Source organism: Symphalangus syndactylus, chromosome 16 (assembly GCF_028878055.3).
Source record: "Symphalangus syndactylus isolate Jambi chromosome 16, NHGRI_mSymSyn1-v2.1_pri, whole genome shotgun sequence".
In the NCBI taxonomy this organism is placed as follows: Eukaryota; Metazoa; Chordata; class Mammalia; order Primates; family Hylobatidae; genus Symphalangus; species Symphalangus syndactylus.
In genome coordinates, this window is record NC_072438.2 from 21757559 (window position 1) to 21771247 (window position 13689).

The 13689-nt window shown below is 42.7% G+C and overlaps 1 pseudogene; it reads left to right on the forward strand.

Moving 5' to 3' along the window:
* LOC129464605 (splicing factor C9orf78-like) overlaps positions 1–13689 on the forward strand; it is a 41194-nt pseudogene that overhangs the window by 10217 nt on the left and 17288 nt on the right.

Consider the following 13689-nt stretch of genomic DNA (forward strand, 5'->3'; position numbering starts at 1 on the left):
GATCACATTCAAGTGGGGTTCAGAATGGAAATTTCAGAAGAGAGGCACTGATATAGGAGTGAAATTGGAGCCTACCAGACAAGATTCCAGCTGTGGGTCTGCCCCTATCTGACCTTCATCCCTCTGAGTCTCAGTTCTGCATCTGTAAATTCTGTGTAGTAGCACTTAACTTATGTTTGTGGTGAAGATTGGGATAATAAATGTAAAAACAATTGTATGTAAAGTTTAAGAATTGAGGACAAAATTTGGCCTCCTGGTAGTCAAAGCAAAAAAGAGGACAGTGTACTATTCAATGTTCTGTAACTGGTTCTGAGACTCTCTTCAGTTGCTGGGACTCTATATGCAGCAGTGGCACTTCCAATATGTGTTTTGAAAAAAAAAGTTGAGCAAATCAAGTGTAACTATATAACTAAACCTCTCCTTCACGTCACCTTTCATGTTACTTGGGTATCATATTCCATAATGGCAGATTTAAAGTACCGGGAAAGCTTGAGTTTAAATACTGCTCTTTCTGGGTTCATAGAAATGAGCTGTATGGTTCTTTCGTACAATTTTAACAATCATCATTTCTTACTTGAAGCAGGGTGACCAACTCTCCTTAGTGGTCTCCATAATCATTGGACTTTCTTCTTCGTCACCTCACTTCAATTCCCGTGTCCCGTTCATCAGGATGCATACTAAAATGACTTTCACTAGTATATCTCCACCAGAACCAACTCTAAAGGAATGAGATTTATACAGCAATGTTTCTCCAATATTTGCAGTTTATCATTCAGAATCAGCTCAACTTATTTTGAACAAAGGATTCAGGCTTTATGATGTCTCACTGTCAAGAAAGCCTTCCATAGAATCTTCATGAGTAAGCAGCAGAATCTCATAAAATCCATATCCTATAGACGACACTGGGCCACAGGATGGGGCAGACATAGTAAGGGATTAAATACCTGGCGGCATCTTGCTTATGGACTGTGGGAATTAGGGATGAGACTGTGTGTTCCCAGGTTTTCAAATGCTGGGAGGATTGGTAGAGGCAGGGAAAGTAGCAAAGGGGCACAGTGGTTTCAGAAAGCCATCAGGACAACTCTGAACTGCATAGAAAGCATTTCTATGTCTCACCAGTGGCAATACCTTTGAGAGTTTTAGGAGGCTTAGATAAGATGTAAAGATCTTGAAGTTGTCCTATTTTATTATGATAGAAGACAGTGTTAGTTCCATTTGTGTGTGTGTGTGTGTGTATCCAGCATGCTTTCCAACACTTTTTCTTCTGATTCCTTTGGGGAATCCCTCCCTGCATCCATGCAGTCTTGGTAGAGTATAGACTTAATTGTCTGTCCTTACTCCTAGCTCAACAGAGGGCATGTGACCTTAACTGGGCAGAGCATCCCATCCATCTAGGTAGAGTGATTGGCTTACAGGTGTTCATATACAACCTATGCAGGCTTAGCCAGTGTCTTTCTTGGAATTAACACATGAACTTTGGCAGTAGGATTCTTTTTCCATTGGCATTGAAGAACTAGGAAGATGTGGGTTCAGATATGCAGGCAGGCTTCTGAGGGAAATCTTTGAGTAGATGAAACCAAGCAGGGTTGAAACATGAAGAGAAAGACATATTCTAGGACCTATCCATTCCTGAGCTTCCTAGTCATATGAGCCAAAAAATTCTCTTTTCACTTCAACCAGTCTGAGTCAGGTATCTGATACCACTTGTAACTTAATGCCAATCAAGTCTTGAAAAGGGAGGAAAAGAGAGATGTACAACCAAAGGAATGAAATATTTTGGTAAGAAAATAGAAATCATCTGCTTATGAATTAACCTATTCTAGTTTTTCTTTTGTGAACTTTGTGCCTGCAATGTCTTATAAAAGCCCTAATTATTCTGGGGCAAGTGTCACAATTCTTAGTATCAAACTCTCTATCTAACATGTAGCAAAGTCCATCCTGTGGCACTATGCAGGGCTCTCCACTTTCAAACCCTGTTAATACAATGTGAAAGAGATTTGAGAGAAAGAAGACTGAGAAGCAATGCAATGCCATGTAAAAAATAGTGGATTTTAAATTAGGGCCTGAGATTGGAATAAACATTTTGACATCCCCCCCTTGGGAGTATTTGCTTTGTTGCCCTGAGCTTTAGTTGCTTTAATATGGAAAAGGGATGAGAATAATGATAATCCTTACTGCACATGGTTTTCATGTGAATTATGCAATATACTGTAAATAATGTAGACTGACCAGCACTGAAACCATCTTTGCAAAATTATGACTGAGGAAATTATGACAGTGAAAGAAGTCAGACCTAACTGACTCTATCTTGCCTCTAACCTTTAAGTTGTCCTTATTTATTCCTACGTGTAGGCCGAACTAACTTTGGGAAGGAATTCAGTTCATGGTTTGACTCTGAAACAAAATTGGTAACAGCCCTTTCCCAAAAAGACCCCCCTTCTTGCTTGGGGTCCAATCTGCCTTTTCAAGACTAACAAATTAGCTACAAGATTAGAAATTACAATTTACGGGTCATGCAGCCTCTGGCTCCAAGAGTCTGAACCTCCCCAAATTGCTCTCCGGGATAACATCACTGTTGTAAAACCCAAGATCAGTTCTTGAGGTATTTTGCAGACCCTGCACTTGATGGATCAGCTAACACCATCCAGACTAGTAATCTGGCTCAACCAGTTCTGCCATCCCACCCAGAAACAGAAGACAGCAAGAAAACCTAACTTCGACCCCCTGTGATCCCATCTCCAACCTGACCAATCAGCACTCCCCACTTCCTGAGCCCCTACCTGCCAAGTTATCATTAAAAACTATGATTCTTGAATGCTCGGGGAGACGATTTGAGTAATAATAAAACTCTGATCTCCCGCACAGCCGGCTCTGCGTGAATTACTCTTTCACCTTTGCAATTCCCCTGTCTTGATAAATCAACTCCGTCTAGGCAGCGGGCAAGGTGAACCCACTGAGCAGTTAAATCACTGACAGTAGTAGGTTGTCAATTAATGATTTATGTCTTGCTTTTAGACAAAACAATGATGGTATTTGTTGATGGTATTCAAAGAGAATAGAACAACTATCTCCACCCCCACCCCAAAGCAGAGGCAGAAATCCTTTCTAGGAGCCAGAAAGAAGTAGACATATTTATTGATTGACTTGACTCTGTGTGTGTGTTTGTGTGTGTGTATACACATATATACGTGTACAGATACATATATGTATACACATATACATATACATATATGTATACGTATATATACATATATGTATACACATACATATACACACATGTGTGTATATATACATGTATGTGTATACATATGTACACATACATATGTACATGTGTATGTATAAACACATATATACACACATATGTTCACATATATACATATACACACATATATTCATATATATTCTCACATATTTATGAATATATATATTCTCACATATATATGTATGTGTGTGTGTGAGAGAGAGAAAGAGATACATTTTCGAAGACAGTTGTAGGATCATTGTGGGGGCCTTTTGGATGGACTCTCTGGGTACTGTCTGAAGTACTTTCTTCTTGGGAAATTCCTGTGATTTAGTAAGGTCTTCTCAGGCAAGAAGAAACAAAAAGCCCAATGCTTAAGGCTCACTCAAAAGGAAAACTCTAATTGCAACAAGGAGACCTAATAGGTAAATCTCCTTCTAGGCTGGCCTATTTCTCCAGGGTCAAAAAAGATTCAGGTATCTAGGGTAGACTCTGTCCAAGGGGTAAAGAAACTCACACACATTATTTCTATATTGTTCTAACCCCAGCACCATCACTTCCACTCCTAGCAACTATCAATCAATGAGAAACTTCTAGACACCTTGCATGCATTAACTTATTTAATCTTTTCAGTGGCACCTAAGAACACCTCAGATGTAATAATATTTCAGTATATAGAGGAGAAATGAAAGTCTTGATAAGTTAAGACATTTGCTGGGGACACACAGCAAAAGTGAAATCAAGTTCTGTGTGATTGCAAAGTGGAGTCTTCCTATCACCAAACGCCACATGACCAACGTAGATGCATGAGTGCCAACGACCGAAAAATGGATGGCCTGCGTCATTACATCCAGCATAGGGTCTTACCAACAGTCACATCCTGAGAGAGTCAGGGCTGAAATGTTACTTTGCCTTCTTTATCTTCTAGATGAAGGAACTGGGTAGAAAGGAGGGGGATGGGCTTAGGGAGTAGCTTGATTGCCAAGGGTGAATGTGGCCTGCAGTCCTGGAACCTGAGTCCTGGGACTTTCCTTTTCACGCTCTGCTGGAGTTTGGCTACCAGCTCTACTTGTCTGGGAGATGTGTCAATGAGCCATTTGCATGATACTTTACAGAGTTAAGCCCATTATTTGGCCCTTATGCTGATTTTTAAAAAGCCCTGACAGATGCAATAGGAATACGTGAAGTGTCTACCTGCTGGGTGCCTTCTTAAAAATGAGAAGTTGAGCATTTCTTCATGTGTTTTTTGGCTGCATAAATGTCTTCTTTTGAGAAGTGTCTGTTCATGTCCTTTGCCCACTTTTTGATGGGGTTGTTTGTTTTTTTCTTGTAAATTTGTTTGAGTTCATTGTAGATTCTGGATATTAGCCCTTTGTCAGATGAGTAGGTTGCAAAAATTTTCTCCCATTCTGTAGGTTGCCTGTTCACTCTGGTGGTAGTTTCTTTTGCTGTGCAGAAGCTCTTTAGTTTAATTAGATCCCATTTGTCAATTTTGGCTTTTGTTGCCATTGCTTTTGGTGTTTTAGACATGAAGTCCTTGCCCACGCCTATGGCCTGAATGGTATTGCCTAGGTTTTCTTGTAGGATTTTAATGGTTTTAGGTCTAACATTTAAGTCTTTAATCCATCTTGAATTAATTTTTGTATAAGGTGTAAGGAAGGCATCCAGTTTCAGCTTTCTACATATGGCTAGCCAGTTTTCCCAGCACCATTTATTAAATAGGGAATCCTTTCCCCATTTCTTGTTTTTGTCAGGTTTGTCAAAGATCAGATAGTTGTAGATATGCGGCATCATTTCTGAGGGCTCTGTTCTGTTCCATTGATCTATATCTCTGTTACACATGAAGAAATGCTCATCATCACTGGCCATCAGAGAAATGCAAATCAAAACCACAGTGAGATACCATCTCACACCAGTTAGAATGGCCATCATTAAAAAAGCAGGAAACAACAGGTGCTGGAGAGGATGTGGAGAAATAGGAACATTTTTACACTGTTGATGGGACTGCAAACTAGTTCAACCATTGTGGAAGTCAGTGTGGCGATTCCTCAGGGATCTAGAACTAGAAATACCATTTGACCCAGCCATCCCATTACTGGGTATATACCCAAAGGTCTATAAATCATGCTGCTGTAAAGACACATGCACACGTATGTTTATTGCGGCACTATTCACAATAGCAAAGAGTTGGAACCAACCCAAATGTCCAACAACGATAGACTGGATTAAGAAAATGTGGCACATATACACCATGGAATACTATGCAGCCATAAAAAATGATGAGTTAGTGTCCTTTGTAGGGACATGGATGAAACTGGAAAACATCATTCTCAGTAAACTATCGCAAGGACAAAAAACCAAACACCGCATGTTCTCACTCATAGGTGGGAATTGAACAATGAGAACTCATGGACACAGGAAGGGGAACATCACATTCCGGGGACTGTTGTGGGGTGGGGGGAGAGGGGAGGGACAGCATTAGGAGATATACCTAATGCTAAATGACGAGTTAATGGGTGCAGGAAATCAACATGGCACATGGATACATATGTAACAAACCTGCACATTGTGCACATGTACCCTAAAACCTAAAGTATAATAAATAAATAAATAAATAAATAAATAAAAAATGAGAAGTTAAAGTCTGAGAAACTTCGCAGCCAAAATGTAGGGAGTTTGGCTGAGGAATGCCAAGTATTAAAGGAAAGTGACCCATGGTATGTCTGAGATTCTCTGAGAGTGGGGCTGGCCGGAGTTCCTACCCACCAGCAATAGACAGAGGGCACCAGTTAAAATGTAGGGCTGGCCCCAGGCAGAGGAACACACTCCTCCCCGAGTGACTATTCCCTTGACTGAGCACAGCTTATTTCTTGGAGGTCAAGAGGCCAGCCTCCTGAGGACAATGCTGAGACGGAAAATCATATGAGGCAGCGGATGCTGAGAAGGGAGGGCTGAACCATCAGAGTAAAATCAAATTTTGTCAGGAAGTAGGGGAAGCACCCATCAGGGATGTGGGAACCCTGGGCAGTTGTTCTTACCCTGGGTGATTTTACCCCTCCTAAGGGACTTTTGGAAACTATTGGAGACATTGTTGATGGTTAAGACACAGGGACGAGGATGGGTGTGCAACTTGAATCTCTCCAGTAGATAAAAGCTAGGGATGCTCCTCACCCTTCACAGTGCACAGGACAGCACCACAACAAAGAATAACCCAGTCCCAAATTTCAGTGGTGCTGATGTTAAGAAATCCTGCACTAAGACCAAAAAGCCAGATGAATTTGGAGTCACTAAGGAGAGGTGCAGGAGAGGCAGTAAGTGTCCTTCACAGATGGAATGCACAGAGGACAGTGCATCCTGAAGCACAGTGACACCGTGCCCTCCGGGCTGGGATTGCTGCTGCTGGCTGGCTGTACTGGGCTCCCTCCCACTTCTAGGCTTCTGGCTACATACTGTGCCTGCTTATTTGTGTGTCTAACAGACTTCGATGTTACAGAAGCTGACCTGAGAGCAACACAGAATGGAGACGTGTGGAGGGGTAACACTTCCTTAGTTTGAGCATCTATCCTAGACACTCATGTTTAGATCTCAGCTCTAGAACTTACTGGATGTGACTTGAAGCAAGTTAAAGAATCTCTCTTTTTCTAACCTGTATCCTGAGGATCATGATACCTATATTTTGAGGTTGTTTTGAGGATTCAATAAGATAATACATGAGTAGAATCTAGAAACCTGGTAATTGTCTTAAAACTAATATGAGTTTGCCAGCCCAGTAGTCCTGGTTATTAGAGCTGAAGGGCAGCCCAGAAGTTCTCAGTCCTGGCTTCATAGCAGGGCAGCTTTTACAGAATTCCTCCAAGGATTCTGGTGTAATTTTCTAGGACTCTGTAGGTTGTGAGAACTCCCCAGAGGCTTCTAGTGGGTAGCCTTGCTTGAGAACATGGATCTAGTACTGTCCCTCGTCTTGCAGGTCAGGGAATTGAGACTGTAAAGTGAATTCCACAAAGATATATAGCTATTGTTTGAGGAGCTAGAATTAAAATCAGGTCTCCTGACCATGCCCTGGAGTCTTTCCTTCTACCTCTGTGTCTTCTTTGTTTGAGTGAGTAAGGATGAAATAGTAGGTAAGCAGGTCAAGACACCAGACCTAAGTTTTACCTGAGTTTGTCCAGTAACAAGCATGTCTTCCTTCTAATTAATCTGCACCTAATAATGCCTTCTCTTCCCTTGGCTTTATAACCAGGATAGCATGGGGTCCTGGAAATAAATGGTAGAAGGGAAAGGAAACCTAATAGACATTCAGCAGCTTCTATAAGCCAAAATTGTTCTAGGTGCTTTATTATGGTTGCTTAGTTTATTTTCACAATAACCCTAGGAGGTTGGTATTTTTAGGTCTGTTTCAAAATGATGAAAGAGGCTCAGATGGATTTGGTCAGGTTCTCAGGGTCTCACAGTTGTTAAGTAACTTGTGCTTAGCTCATAACTTTCCAAAGCCAATATTCTGTCAGAGTCCACCAGAATGTAACTGACACAAAGGCAGGGATTTTAAACATTTTTTTCCCCCTGCTATTGCTTACAATACTGATATCACACAGTAGGTACTCAATAAAATTTTGTTGAATTGATGAGTGAGTGACACCAAACTATACAGGCTGTACTAGTCTGTTCTTGCATTGCTTTAAAGAAATACCTGAGACTAGGTAATTTATAAGAAAGGAAGTTGAGTTGGCTCATGGTTCTGCAGGCTGTACAGAAGGTATAGTGGCTTCTGCGTCTGGGAGGCCTCAGGAAGTTTCCAGTTGTAAAGGAAGGCAAGGAGGGAGCAGGCACGTGACAGTGAAAGCAGGAGCAAGAGAGAGAGTGGGGAGATGCTAAACACTTCTAAATGACTAGATCTCATGAGAACTCACTATCATGAGGACAGTACCAAGGCAGACGGTGCTAAAGCATTCATGAGAAACCGCCTCCCCTCGTGACCCAATCACTTCCCACTTCCAACATTAGGGATTCCATTTCAGTATGTGATTTGGGCAGGGACACACATCCAAACTATATCACAGGACTTAAGACCTGGAGACTAGAGATTTTTGAGTCAAAAAAAAAAATACAACATAGAAGGAAAATTTTCCAATTTAATATTTTGTAATCCACTAGCTTTCAAAACATCTGCAAGGGAGCACAGTATATTTAAAACACCTCCTCCAAGCTGTCCGATGCCAGGTGTTGTATATAAAATTAAAGCAATATTCTAAGAATATGAGAAGTGTGTGTATGTGTGTGTGTGTGCTGTTACATTGTTAAGGGTATTTTTTTAAAGTTGTAGTTGAGGGGAGAAAAAGCAATTATATCTAGCAATTGTATTTTTTGTTTGTTTGTTTGTTTTGAGACAGTCTTGCTCTGTCTCCCAGGCCTGAGTGCAGTGGTGTGAACTCGGCTCTCTGCAACCTCCACCTTCCAGATTCAAGCGATTCTTCTGCCTCAGCCTCTCAAGTAGCTGGGACTACAGGCATGTGCCACCATGCCCAGCTAATTTTTTTGTATTTTTTTTTTTAGTAGAGATGGGGTATCACTGTGTTAGCCAGGATGGTCTCAATCTCCTGACCTCGTGATCTGCCCTCCTCGGCCTCCCAAAGTGCTAGGATTACAGGCGTGAGCCACGGTGCCCGGCCGGCAATTGTATCTTATAGAGCAGTTGTCCCCAACCCCCAGTCCACAGACTAGTACTGGTCAATGGCCTGTTAGGAACCAGGGCCACACACCAGAAGGTGAGCGGGGGGGTGGTGAGTGAGCATTACTGCCTGTGCTCTGCCACCTGTCAGATCAGTGGTGGCATTAGATTCTCATAGGAGCATGAATAGTACTCTGAACTGAGCATGTGAGGGATCTTGGTTGTGAGTTCCTTATGAGAATCTAGTGCCTAATGTTCTGAGTGGAACTGTTTCATCCTGAACTGCCCCTCTCCACAGTCCATGGGAAAATCGTCTTCCATGAAACTGGTTCCTGGTGCCAAAAATGTTGGGGGCCGCAGTTATAGAGTGTTCCAGCACACGGAGCCCAACCACGAGATGTGCCTAGTGAGAGAAGCTGACTCTGGGCATTTGGGAAGTTGGGACAGGCAGATTGCTTCTCATCTCACTGGGACAGAGCTAATCTGCAGGCTAACCAATATCCTTACATCCACCACTTTCCAAATCACAGCAACTTGCTCAGAAATGTACCTTTCTCATTCCTGCCTCTTCAGGATATGGCTCACGTAGGCACCCCAGAAATGCCTGCTGAGTGAAATGATGATGTGTCCCTATAGAAATGATATTTTTCTCTGCAAATGCACATGCCCCAGGTATTGCAAATCTATGATCTTCCCCCGAGAATAACCTCTGGTTCATTTTGGGTTGAGTCAGGATGTAACTAATTTTCACTGCTTTTGCAGTTTATCACATCCTTGCTTCATCCTTGCTCTGAACAGTCAGCTAAGATATTATCTCCATGTTGCAAGTAAAGCAAAGTAGGCTCAGAGAGCCTGAAGAATCTTCCCAAGGCCACTCAGCCAGGAAGCGGGAGCAGAAGGATGTCAGCCCTGCTCTACTGAACTTCAAGATGCGACCAGTTCTGAACAGTAAAGGACTAACCTTGAGCAGTGAAAGGTTTGGGCCTTGACTGTTTCCTGGGAGATCACCTCTAAGCACCTGGAATATCTTTTTTTTTTTTTTTTTTTTTTGAGATGGAGTCTTGCTCTGTTGCTTAGGCTGGAGTGCAGTGGTGTGATCTCGGCTCACTGCAACTTTTCCCTCCTGGGTTCAAGTGATTCTCCTGCCTCAGCCTCCCAAGTAGCTGGGACTACAGGCATGAGCCACCATGCCCGGCTAATTTTTGTACTTTTAGTACAGAGGGGGTTTCACTCTGTTGGTCAGGCTGCTCTCGAACTCCTGACCTCAGGTGATCCATCCGCCTCGGCCTCACAAGTGCTGAGATTACAGGCGTGAGCCACCATGCCTGGCCCATTTCTATGCCAATAATGTGATTTATCATGGAGACCTTGGGCCACACTGTATCGGCTGGATCTCTGGAGGGACTGAAGGCTAAGGTCAGCCATGTGGGCAAGCAGTCAGGTCTATGGAATCGACCTAGACACCAATGTTCAAGCAAGCTCCCTTTGTTTTCAATCCTCTGTGCATGTTGCCATGTATCATTGCTGGAAGGAGTGTGTGTTGTCCATATAACTTTGCTAGGAGACAACAACCAGATTCTTGCACCTGGAACTCTCCCAGACCTTCCTGTATGCACCTTTTCCTGTTGCTAAATTTAATCTGTAATCTTTTCTCTATAATAAGCCATAACCGAGTCTCACAGCTTTGCTGAGTTCTGTGAGTCCTTCCAGTAAATTACAGTGATGACCTCCTGCACTCCCAACTTTCCGTAGTTTTTCTCTGCAACCCTGATGTGAGGGACAGCAAGAAGGACTGATGGGGGACAGCTTACTGTTCAAAGACCAAAGGGTGTGGCTTGGATATCTGACTCCTCCAAATCTCAGGTTGAAATTGAATCCCCAGAGCTAAAGGTGGAGCCTAATAGGAAGTGTTTGGGTCACGAGAGACAGATTCCTCATGAACATCTTGGTGCCATCCTAATGATAATGAGCGAGTTCTTATTCTGTTAGTTCCCATGAGCACCGGTTGCTTGGAAGAGCCGGGCACCTCCCTCCCCTTTCTCTGTCTCTGGCTTCCTCTCTGGCCATATGCTCTCTGCACACACCAGCTCCCCTTCACCTGCCACCACGAGTGGAAGCAGCCTGAGGCCCAGCTGGAAGCAGATGCTGGCACCATACTTTTTGTATATGTTGCAAAACTGTGAGCCAAATAAACCTCCTTTCCTATAAATTATCCAGCCTCAGGTATTCCCTTATATAAATAACAACACAAATGACCTGAGATGAGGCCAGACCGAGTGGCTGCAGGTTGTGACCAGGGCGTGGGTGTGGGGTGAAAATGGCTTTCCAAATAAAAAGAAGCTTGAGCCCAGTGGACAGCATATCTAGCTTCCTTTCTTTGCTCTGTCAGTAGCAGGATATATAGCCCAAGAGACCTGCCCACCATCGTTGCCTGAGAATCAGTCCCAGCACATAAATACTGAGATACTTTCTGCTGTGTCATATGCTATATATAAAAAAAAAAAAGTGAAGTGGGTTTCCTGTCAAGTTACCAGTCATCACAGGGTGTCCCTCTCTTCTGCTCCCTCCCCGCTCCTCCTTTTTCTTTCTTTTATATTTGAGGCCAGTCTAAAGTGTATGAACTTTACTGTTTTAGAATTAGGACAGTTTCACGGGACTGGGATGAGGGGAACTTGGCTCTGTCGATAACTCTGATACCTGGATTTTCTCCAAGAAATGAATTTCTTGGTCACCCATCTGCTGCCCCCAGACAGCATGACATTACATAACCTTACATAGATATTTATCACCTAAAACCTGCAGATGACGGGGCCAGGACTGCCTAGGATTCCCGTGTCCCAGAAGACCGCATCATTATTCAGGGCAACATTTGGAGCCCTTCTTGATCTTGGTTTTTATTTTTTATTATTTCCTCAGCTCTATGAAGATATAATTGACAAATAAAAGTATAGATATTTAAGACGTACAGTGTAATGTACAAAGATATATGTATACATTGTGAAATGTATACCACAGTCAAGCTAATTAACATATCTATCGCCTCACATCGTTTCCTCCTGGGACAACAAGCACGAAGCTACATGAAATTATGCTAAGTGAAATAAACCAGAAACAGAAAGACAAATGTAAACTCTCTTCTATGGGGAATCTAAAAACATTGAACTCCTAAAAGCAAAGAGTAGAATGGTATTTGCCAGGGTGTGTGAGAAGGGGGAATAGAGAGACAGTCAAAGGGTACAAAGTTTCAGTTATCAGATGAGAAAGTTCTGGAGATCTAATGGACAGCATGGTGGTTATAGTTAATAATACTGTATCATGTAGTTGACATTTGTTAAGAGAGCAGACCTAGGTGTTCACTACACACACACACACACACACACACACACACACAGACTCATCTTGGTTTTAACCTTGGCTGCATATTAGTGCTCCTGGAGGAGTTTTTACAAAGTCCTGAAGCTCATCTCCATCTCCAGAAATTTTGATGTAATATTGGTGGGTGCTGGCACAGTAGTTCTTATAAGCCCCTCAGGGGTTCTTTATGCGCTGGTGTTTGAGAACGACACCTTGCAGCTTCATCCCTGGTTGCTGCCGTCCCGCAGACGCCGTGCCTTTTCCTGTCTACATAGCCTTCATGCCTGTCTACCTGCTGCACTCTTCCTTCTTTGTCTACCTGGTGAGTACTGGTTCACTTTTTATGACCTGACTCAAGTGTTGCCTTTTTAAATCTTTCTAGGCTGTCTGATGCCAGGCAGAGGGAATTGCTGCCTCATCCGTGTTCCTATAACACTTTCCAGACATTTGAAAATTCTACAGAATTGCGGAGTCTTTTGTTTATCAATCTGTTCACTTGAGAGTTGGGACTTTATCATAGTAATCTTTGTCTTCCTTTCACCTGTAGAGTCTGTGTCTGGTGTGGGATAAGCACTCAGTGAATTTTTAGTTTGATTAAATAGAGGTGCTCAGAATAGCTATCATGTCATTGAGGCTGAAATAGCTATTTCTTACCAGGCTGGTCTCTCTGCTTTGCTGTTACAGTTACTGCTTGGCAAATCAATGTGCCTCATTTGTGCAAATGCCATATCCCCACTTGAGTGTTGAAGTATTTTGTTAATTGCATGATTGCCTGTGGCCACAGTGTGTTGTTTTGTGGTATACCAAGCCAGAATTTAAAACCAGGACTGCAAGGCCTATCGTCAGTGGTCTGCAACAAATCTGAGTATACACAAATGCTAAAATGAGTCCAGGAACTCCATAGGTGTATACAAAAACCCAGAAGAGAGATTCTGTCTTGCAGTCTTCCCTAAGGTGCTATGATTTTAAATTAAGGACAAAATCCATTATCTAATTGTAATGTCTCTTTTTTGTTCCTGTTGATAGAAAGTTTCTACTACAGTGTTGTTCTGTGAAGGGGAATGCGTGCTGGAGAGCTAAGCAGGAAGCAGGAGGCAGGAGGGACTCTCTGTAGCAATCAGCAGGTGTGCACTGATGGCTGGGCTCCTACTGAGGGCAGTGGAAGAGGTAGTTGCTTTTGGTGGGGCCCATTTCGATTGCTCATTGCCTGGAAATTTTCAATTGTAAATAGTTTCAGTGTTGTTCCTGTCAATAGGTTCTTGGAAGAACTGTTTGAGACATGAGAACACTAGAAGCAACATGTTAATCAACCAAGCTAGTTTTTAGTCTCCTTCCCTCTGATGAATCTGAGCAGTTTGGTGACAGATGTGGGTCAGGTGGAATGCAAGGCACACAGGAAACAGTCCCTGGGTAGCCCATGACTTCCTGG